The sequence below is a fragment of the Sinocyclocheilus anshuiensis genome, unplaced genomic scaffold (genome assembly GCF_001515605.1).
Source record: "Sinocyclocheilus anshuiensis isolate Anshui unplaced genomic scaffold, SAMN03320099.WGS_v1.1 scaffold1955, whole genome shotgun sequence".
Lineage (NCBI taxonomy): Eukaryota > Metazoa > Chordata > Actinopteri > Cypriniformes > Cyprinidae > Sinocyclocheilus > Sinocyclocheilus anshuiensis.
This window is the reverse complement of record NW_015554054.1, coordinates 270,105-280,972: the sequence shown is the minus strand read 5'-3', so window position 1 is coordinate 280,972 and position 10,868 is coordinate 270,105. Positions and strand designations below refer to the sequence as shown.

General features: G+C 31.8%; 1 protein-coding gene across 1 annotated transcript in view; it reads right to left on the bottom strand.

The window, feature by feature from the left end:
* Positions 1–10,309: 10,309 nt before the first annotated feature.
* The window catches only part of LOC107668499 (major facilitator superfamily domain-containing protein 8-like), a 10,867-nt gene continuing 10,308 nt past the window's right edge, over positions 10,310–10,868 (bottom strand). Inside the window, exon 12 of the mRNA XM_016460386.1 lies at positions 10,310–10,713. The gene's annotated coding sequence lies outside the window, so the exon portion shown is untranslated. The remainder of the gene's footprint in view (positions 10,714–10,868) is intronic.

The window sequence follows — 10,868 nt, the reverse complement described above, 5'->3', positions numbered from 1 at the left end:
TAAATTCATTTAAATTTTAGTTAAAACTTTTGTGTTGTGCATGTTGTTATTTCCTAACGTTTAGTATTTTAGTAATTGTTTTATGATTTTTATTTAAGCTGTAGTTATTTTAGTACATCAAGTTAAAAGATAAATGAGAAATGTTGCCTTGGCAACTAGCTGAAATAAAATGTTTACGTTTTTTTTTTTATTATTATAATTTTTCTGTTAAAGTTTATTTCAAGGAACACTATTTATGTTTTAATACTATAATAACATGTTAATAACAATATGGTAATTAACAGTTATTAACATTTAAAATCAACTAAATAAGTAAATATTTAAATTAAATATATGAAAAATGTATTATTATTTTGGAGTTTTAAATACATTTTGTGATTAATAATAATTATATGAATTTAATAATGCTTAAATATTTTTATATTATTAAATAAAAAATACAATTAATAAAATTCATTTAAAGTATTGTTGTTGTTATTATTATTATAAATATTAATATTAATAATAATTATAATTTAATCATATGAAGATGACAACAGATCCCAGTGTTTCCCTGAGACTGATTAGTCTTAGAGTCTCAATCATGCAGTCTGACTCTGAATCCGCATTTGAGAAAAAAGCAGCTCAGTCAAACGAGAAACGTGTCTGACTGTGGATTGTGAGGACTGTGTTTTGGGGGATTGTGGGTAGAGTGTCATTCTTCAGTGTCTCATGACTGTTCTTCACTCTTCACTGTTTGGATTAAAATTGAAACATTTTCCTATCAGAATATTACTATTGATTATAAGTGTGATTCAGAAAGAAAGAAAGAAAAAAAACACTTGTTTATCATGTTGAGGAGTAGGACAATTGCCAAAGTGATCATACCTTGATTTTCATCTAGCAGACAATAAAACCTCATAGCAACTCACACACACACACAACGCTCATAACACATTAGCAACCACACAAAGTAACACCCTGGAAACCACATTACAACACTCTAGTAACCGCATAGCTAAACACAAACGCAGAACATACTTGGAACCAGTTTTTATATTGTATAGCGCAAGCCTGCAAGGTAACTATTTAATGAAACTATTTAATTAAATTAAAATAATTAAATAAAATAAAATAATAATTACTAAATAAATTAAACAACATTAGATGTTTTTAAACCTAGCAACATGTGAGAACAGTTCTTCCATCATTTAAACAGTTTGATATAGTGATTCATTCATTTCCTGTAGAATTGATTTTCAGGAGACATTTTTGCTGTGTGTGTGTGTGTGTGTGTGTGTGCGCGCACATGCATAAAGAGGGCAAGATAATTAACAAATAAATTAATTAATTAGAATACAAATTATTACATATTAAACATTATTATTGCTTTGGGCATTATTTTAAACCCAGCAACATGCTAAAAACAACTTCAAATCCCAAGCCACATAATAACACCTTGACAACCAACAACAGCAAGAACAAAAACAACAACAACAATAATAATAATACTAATAATAACAATATTTTACTGACTCTCAATTCTGGCAAATCTGCTGTGTTAGTGCTATTAGATTTGAGTGTGGCATTGACCACTCTGTTCTGATCTCTCATTTGGAGCACTGGGTGGGCATTCAGGGAAATGCTCTTAAATGTTTTCAATACTATTTAAATAATAGAAGGTTCTCTGTTTGCATGGGTGAATTTACTATTTGGATGCAGCTCCTTTTACGTGTGGTGTCCCTCAAGGCTCTATTCTCGCTCCGATTTTATTCTCCTTGTATATGCTTCCCCTGGGGTCAATCTTTAAGAAACATGGAATCTCCTTCCACTGTTACGCAGATGATACCCAAATTTATCTCCTCCTGGGTTCTAATAACATGGGTTTGAATTCTCTATTTGTTTATTTGTTTTATTTGACAAAATTTAAAACATAATACAAAAAAGTTCAAGTTCAGAAACTCGCCACACAAACATCAAAACATCAATAAGAAAACAACCATTTTTTTACTTCCATTTGTTTATTTGTTTTATTTGACAAAATTTAAAACATAATACAAAAAAGTTCAAGTTCAGAAACTCGCCACAAAAACATCAAAACATCAATAAGAAAACAACCATTTTTTTACTTCCCTTCTAACAAATACTATCAACTTGTATCTCTTGAATACACCCAGGTAATTTATTCCAAGCAACAGAGCTAGTATATAAAAAAATATATTTTTTCCCATTTCACTCTTAAACCTACAAGGATATACGTATATCATTACTACTCGCCTTTGTAGAACGACAGTGAACCTCTCTTACAAATACATAATATCCCAACAGATACTTTGGAACCATTTTCTTTAATATCTTAAACACCATCACCAATTAAAAAAAAAAAAGTTTTTTATAAATACTTTTTTTTTTATTTCTTCTTTGAAATACTGCTATGCTAAAAAACTGCAGCATAATTAAAGTGTGACAGCACTAATGCACCAGCCAACATTTTTAAAGTTTCAGTATCTAAGAAAGCCGCCTGTCTTGCTAAAAATTTAATTCGATTACAAATTTTTGAATGAGCTAAAGCAGCCACCTTTTCTCCTGTCAAATTACTGTCCAAAACACAACCCAAATATTTTACTTCTCGTTTAGGTGTAATAATTTGATCTCCAACCTTTACCTCTAATCTAAAGCATTTTTTTTTTAAATTTAGCAGCCGAGCCAAATAATATCACAACTTCAGTTTTCTCCAAATGTAAAGACAGTTTATTATGGCAAAACCATTTGGAGACCCCTTCAATCTCTCTACTTAATTCATTTTCAGTGTTTTCCTTCCTCTCATGAGACACAATTATTGTTGCATCATCTGCATATAATAAAAGCTTATTTGAACAGGCCATTTTTAAATCATTAATATATAATAAAAAAAAGTAAAGGACCTAATACACTCCCTTGCGGAACCCCATATGAAATGGTCAAACAATCCGAAAACACCCCATTTAAATCTATTGGCTTGTCTATCGGATGTTAAGGTCTGGATGTCCTTAAAATTTTTTCAACTCAATGAAGACAAAACTGAGTTTATAGTTTTCGAATCTTCAGAAGCTGCTATCTCCCCTTGTTTAAATTTTGGCCATTTGTCTTCATGTGTGAAACCACCACTACTGACAAATTTAGGTGTGTATTTTGGCAAATTTGATTTGCTCTCAAATTTGACAAACCGATTAGTACGGTAGTCAAAACCATTTTTTTACATCTCAGAGTCCTTGCTAAAGTAAAATAATTTCTTTCTTTTAAGGACTTTGAAAGGGTTATTCATGCTTTTATTTCAACGAGGCTTAATTATTGTAATTCCATTTATATGGGTATTAACCAACCATCTCTTAACCATCTCCAAATGGTGCAAAATGCTGCTGCTATGCTCCTTACTGGTGTGCATAAATGAGAGCAAATTACCCCAGTACTAATATTTCTGCATTGGCTCCCAATTTGTTATAGAATTGTTTTTAAAATCTTGTTGCTGGTTTTTAAAGCTGAGAATGGGTTAGCTCCTGTATGTATATTTGCGATTTATTATCTGTTTAAATTCCCGGGAGGTCTGTTAGGGCATCCAACCAGAGACTGTTAAATGTTCCTCGGGTTAGACAGAAATCGAGAGGAGATCTACTCTTTGCAGTTGCCACACTGAAACTCTGGAACAGTTTACCTGTTGTTATTAGAACTGCCTCTACACTGCATGAGTTTAAAGTAAAACTCAAAACCCATCTTTTTTTCTCTGGCTTAATTGTAGTTGATTTGTGATGTGTCTGGTCTATTCTGTGCTGTAATTTATGTTGTACATGGTTTTAAATGTTGATGATATTTGATATTCTGTAAAGCACCTTGGTCAACAATTGTTGACCAGGTGGTGCTATATAAATAAAGCTGAGTTGAGAATAATAATAATAATACTAATAATAATAGTTATAAATTGTAATAAAATGTAATAATAATAATTGTTTTATAGTGCAAGTTAATTATTAACCAAATTAAATCTAAATAAATACAATAATAATCATTATCATTGAAATTTTTTAACCACTCCAAGCCACTCAAAACAACTTGGCAACCACATATTAACACTCTGGCAGAAAAATATTTTCTTCAGAAAATAAAGAAATCTAGATGTATGTATTTATATTTTTATTCATGAGTAATTGAATAAAAACCATATGCACATGTTTATTAAGTATCATGTAATTTACTGAGAACACTGAGCTTTTCAGCCACTCACTATCAAGTTAGTCTGTGGTTTTTACATGTCTTGTTTGCTGGTCTCTTGTCTCTCTCGCTCTCTCTCTCTCACGGTTCAGCGGCAGGGCAGTGGGTCATGCCATGCTTTTGATTTTCACACTGTTTCTCCACTCAATGCCACATCATGTTAATCAGGGTTAACAATCCAGGTTCCTGCTAAGCAGGGGACTCGGCGGCTCAGTGTGGCCCTGCGCGGGTGACACAGATGGGGCGATAATCCCGACGCCTGCGGACCTCAGTGGCCATCAGGGCGGTGCAAGGGTGAACAAACACTAAACTGAAGCGAATGCACCAGAGACAGGAGAAGTTTATTCTTCAGAAAAACTGGTTTTGTTTGGGGTTTTTATGGAGTGGACTAATGAGCGTGATTTAGCCGTCCCAACACTTTTGTTCAGAATATCTGCTGCTGGGAAAGTGCTTGGGAGATTTCGTCACTGGAAACCTGTTTTTTTTTTCCTATCAAACTAAACCGATTAAATGAGACAAAAGAAGAGAAGAACAAATGACTTATTCTAAGGACATTTTCCATAATCAAGAGAAGGTTATGCTCCATTTTGAAAGATTGTAACGTCTCATTAGACATCTGCGGCAATAATGCAGAGTAATGTTGTTCCAAACCCGTGTGATTTTCTCTCCTCTGTGAAACACAAAAAGAAAAAATTTGAATGATGTAGAAGTAATTTTCCCATTACAATGACTATTGCAATATTTGAATTGGGACAGAATAGGGTTTTTTTTTTTTTTTACATGTGCGGCATTATTCTATTTTGTGCAACACTAAATATAAAAATTGAACAATCTCTTGGTCATTTTTCTTTGTGATGTCTATTGCGATATTTGAATGTGACAGAATCTTTTTTTTTTTTGACATCTGCAGCACTAAAGCAGAGTAATGTTGTTCCAAACCAGAGTGATTTTCTTCTGCGAAACAACAAAAGGGAAAAAAAAAAAATCTGAATGATGTAGAAGTCAGTTTTTCCCCCAATGACTATTGTGATATTTGAATTGTGACAGAATTTTTTATTTTTTACATCTATGGCACTAATGCAGACAGTAACGTCGTTCCAAACTCATATTATCTTCTTTTGTGAAACACAAAAGGAACATTTTTGATGATGTATTTAGTAGGTTTTTTTTTCTATTGTGATGACTTTTGCGATCATTTAAATTACGACTGATTTTTTTTTTTTCACATTTGTGGCACTAATGCAAAGACTAATAGCATTTAATCCCATATTATTAATATCAATGATGTATTAGTTGTTTTTGTTTTTTTCATTGCAATGAATATTGTGATATTTGAATTGCGACAATCTCAATTGCGCCACATAAAGGGAAAACTAACGTTGTTTCTAAGCTGTATGAAAAAAAAATCAAATTATTTAGTAGTCCTTATTTTTTTCCACTGCGATGACTATTCAAATTCAAAATTCGAATACTTTTTTTTAATTGGATCTTTTCAATGATTTGATTTATCCAGTTCACACAAATGGTCTGATTGATTCTTTCTTGAATTGGAATCCTTTTCTACACATTCTCATGACAAACTGCGATAATTTATACACAATTGCTAGATTGTATGATATTGTACAATTTAGATTTTACAAAAAAAAAAAAAAAAAATCCTATAAAAATCATGGTTAGGTTTAGGAGTTTTAGGTTTGAGTTTTACAATTTCACCATCTTATGGTGAATTAACTTACAAACTAAAAACTAAGAAAAGAACTTAAAAGACTTAAAATGACTCAAAATTATTACAAATTAAAGTAATCTGTCATTTCACTTTAGAAGACTTCTATACTGTACAACATATGAGTTATGATCATTTTGGACTACTTACAACACTTTTAAATATACTTTTATGATGCTTTTGTGTCAGTACATCCTTCAAAATTTCTCCATTTGGCCTCTAAAGAATAAAGAACGTTACACATTTGGAAGAGTATAAGTGATGACAAAAACTTTGTTTAGGTGAACTAATCCATTAAGATTGCAAATTAAATTGCAAATTGCATTGCATTTGTTTGTCTTTATAGGAAATATATATCTGGTGCTTTAGTTTTTACTTTTTGAAATATTATGAAGGATGTGAATAATTCGCAAAATACTAAATTCAACATAATTACATCCAAACTCCTTCATGACACCCATGACTTTTCCCCCTGAAATTTTAAGACCACTTGACATTCTCTCGTCTTCTGGTTCCCTTAATACGTGATTTCAAGAAGCCCTCGGCTGGACTTCATACACCTCCATTATCGAGGAGGATATTCAGCCGCAGTCCTCGATCGCTCATGCCGCCGCACTTCAGTAAATGTCACGCTGGATTATTTAAAGGCTTTTTTTTGAGGCAGTGACACTTCCTTGATATACAACTCTTGAAAGCATCTTCCAACACCAATGTATAATCTTAATATTTAATAAAGTGCCTGTATAAAATGCAAAAAAAAAAAAAAAAAAATGCATTTTATGGTGTTGTATAGTGCAGTGCTCTCGGCAATATATTTTTAAAGTCTTAGTGACGTTTCTTTGACATTATAAAGTGGATAACCAAATGCAAAATGGCATGGCGAGGTCACTTAGCGACGCTTACGAAATCTAGCCGAATTTGTCGCTCGCACACGAGGTCAAACTTCGGTCAGTTCTCGGATGATCTAACAAAAATCGGATACTGCTCCAGTGTTTCTTCTCAAACGTCCAATCTCAAACAAAGTGCGAATCCAAACAAACCCCAAATACGAACTCTCGTTGTCCCTACGAAAGAATTAAGCAAAGGTCATCTGAAGTTCACGCGTCTGGTTTCATAGATTTACACTGGCGGGAATGAAGGCTGTTTTTTTGGGGGGCTCAACACTAGCCACAGACTGTCACATCAGCTGTGACGTGACATTTTCTGAGCCTCTGACCCCAGTCTTCAGGTCATCGTGCGGTCAAACCTCTCCTGCGGGCCACGAGTCGCTTCACTAAAACATAACCGAAATGCCTGGCCATTGCTAACATGCCGCACTTTCGTTCCTTCATAAGCAGCTCCTCCTCTGTCTCGATTCAGAGTTCAGCGAAAGGCCACCGGATCGCCCCGCCCTCAAAACAGCTTCACTTGTATACAGGGAATGTTAACGAGCACGAGTGTCTTTGCTCCGCCCATCGTTAAGCAGCTCGCGCCGCGTGACCGTTTCTTCATACAGAAACACAGTGACCCCTGGTGTTTGGAGCTGTGTTTTGAAAGCTGTCTGATTACTTTTGTGGATGAAAACACAAATCTTTCATGTAAAATTATAATATATAATGCATTATTTTATTTTATTTCTCTGATACTTCCATGCCTGTTAAGAGTCCTGTGTAATTTGCTAATAACAGACTAAAATTCATCAGTAAAGTCTTCTTGGGCTTAAGTTTCATGCGAAAATGAAAATTAATGTGTTACAAAAATATCCTTATAATATGTGACCCTGGAGCACAAAACCAGTCATAAGGGTCAATTTTTTTAAATTGAGATTTATACATCATCCGAAAGCTGAATAAATAATCTTTCCGTTGATGTATGGTTTGTTAGGATCGGACAATATTTGGTCGAGATACAACTATTTGAAAATCTGGAATCTGAGGGTGCAAAAAAATCAAAATATTGAGAAAATCATCTTTAAAGTTGTTCAAATGAAGTTCTTAGCAATGCATATTACTAATCAAAAATTACGTTTTGATATATTTACGGTAGGAAATTTACAAAATATCTTCATGGAACATAATCTTTACTTAATATCCTAATGATTTTTGGCATAAAAGAAAAATGGATAATTTTGACCCAAACAATGTATTTTTGGCTATTGCTACAAATATACCCCAGCAACTCAAGACTGCTTTTGTGCTCCAGGCTCACCTATTATTATTTGAATTGTGGATATTAATATTAAAATGTTTTAGGAGAACTATTTTGCAATGGTACGCCTAATAATAATACAGCTCATATTTGCACTGAAACTTTAGATTTCATCTAGATATGTAGAGCAAAATCTGGGATTAAAACTCAATTTAAACTTGGAGATAACTGAAAATGTAGGATTTAAAAAAAAATAAATAAATAAAGAAACGTTTTGACATAAAACGAAGAAGAAATATTTAACATTCTGCAATACAAGATACATGATCATCAGGTTATTTATTTATTTTTTTTTAAAAGGTTTTGCATATAATTTATAATGAAAGTTTTTAGCATGTTTATGTACTGACTATATATAGTTTTCAACCAAAATCTGATATTGTGTAATCAGAAAATTCTTATTTTTGTAACTACAAACATCCTTAAGAGAGCAGAAAAATATGTAACACAAGTGAATCATCCAGATGTAGTCGGCCATTTTTCCGAACAACCGAACATTTTTCAGTTTATTAAGAAACACGGGGTAAAAATAGGCTTTATGGGAGAATAACATAACAGAAAACACTGCACACACACACAAAAATAAAGACTTCGTGGAGAAGCACCTGGATGATTCCCATCAGAACACAGATCCCAGTATTTTCAGTATGAAACAGAAAATGTTTCAATAGAGTACTGAAGGTGTTTTTTTTTCAATAATTATTAAATTAATTTTAGATGAATGCTCCCATTTGAAAAGTTAATGTCAAATTTGTCTAACAAATCTAACAAAATCTAGCCTGACCTGTACATTAATCAGAAGCTGAGACGTTAAATTCAGAACATTTAAAACACAGCATAATATTAATACATATAGTTTATAAACAATAATAATACATATAGTTGCACTAAAAAACTAAAGTAAAAATGCATACAGTTTTTAAACAAATATTGTCTGGCGCATGTAGATCCATGACACAAATTATGACACATTAAATATGTTAAAACAAAAATCACTTTTGTTTGTTTGTTGTTCGAATATTAAGGACAACATATTTCTGCTAAAAAAAAACCAAAAAAAAAACCATAGTAACACAGACTATATTCTCGTTCTTATCCATGTTAACTGAAGAGTAATATGTTGTTGCATATAGTGATCGCAGTGTGCAGTTTTAACAAATACAATCATTTTACAAGTCAGCCAGTGCAGAAGAGAATCAAGGAGTAATGAGTTTATTGTAGATTTATGAATGCCTCAATATTTCTCAGTCATTCTCAGTGGTTGCGGGATTGTTTTATGTGAGTTAATGTCGTCCTCTAGTGTACAGTTTATATATAGCTGTATTCTACAGTGATTCAATGAACATACTAATAATCTCAATCATTGCACATTTACCTTTAGTCTATAGTGCAATGCAAAAGAAATTAATATCATTGTAATATGATATTATTAAAATATTATTATTTTAATAATATTAACAACATAAAATATATTTTATTTTTACAAAAACAATCTATTTTTCTTATCTTATTTATCCAAATATAGTAAATGTGTATGTCCCTACCATTATATTTTAATAGGTTATATATATATATATATATATGAAACAAATTTAAATGTTGTGCTTTCACATTTTTTTTTTCTAAAATATTTTATATATTTTTAGATCATGCAGAGCTTTCTGTTCAACCCTGTCATGCTGAGACAATTCACCATTTAAAAACAATAGTTTGTTCTTTATGAAATGAAATCATATTCTTGTGTTTTGTCAAGTTCTATAGTTTAACTGTTATAGGAAAAAAGTCATCCTTGTTTGATCAATTTTAGATTAAAAAAAAATATATTCTATGTATAAGAATATTAAGCCACTCAATTGTAAAATAATAATAATGATAATAATAATAATAATAATAAATTAATAAAATAAACAAATAAAATAAAAAATAATTAATTTTATTTAATTTTAATGAATTTTATCTCACAATTCTGACATTTTTTCTCACAATTTAATCTGCAGCCCTGGTACTTTGGGCCTGAGGTTAGAATATGATTTTTATTTTTTATTTTCTTTAAGAAAAGAAAAAGGAAATTAATACATTAAAAACAAATAATCAATCATCAACAAATCTATATTGTTCTAAACTCATTGCATTAATCTCTGTATTAATATAAAAACATCATAACGCACATGAATGGATTTTCCCTCGGGATGTGGCCTTTCGTTCTAAATCCTAAAACATTTGATCTAATGGAATTTCCATAGGAAATATAGTAGAAACATCCATTTATCACAAGAGTCTTGGCCCTGATCAAAGCTCTGCACAGAGCCGAGATTCACCTGATTTATTCAGCAGCCTCGCGTTTGCTTTTGTCATTCTGCTTGTTATGTTGGTCTTACCCCTCTCCTGTGGTCTCCATTCACTGCTGTTTATTTGTATTGCAGTCAATCCAGATGTTATCCACTGGTCACTGATTGTGTTTCAGCTGGAGCTGCATTAACTGTCAGTGTGTCAAACCTAGACTGAGTTCTCAAGATTTATTGAGTCAAAAGATTCAGTAACAGCTCACCGACAGTGTCACAATCTAGTTGACGTCAAACCTAGAGACAAAGAAAGAATATTGTTAAATAATAAGCTACTTTTTTATTTTCACTATCTTTTTTATCTATCCACCTATCTATCTATCTATCTATCTATCTATCTATCTATCTATCTATCTATCTATCTATCTATCTATCTCTCTCTCTCTCTCTCT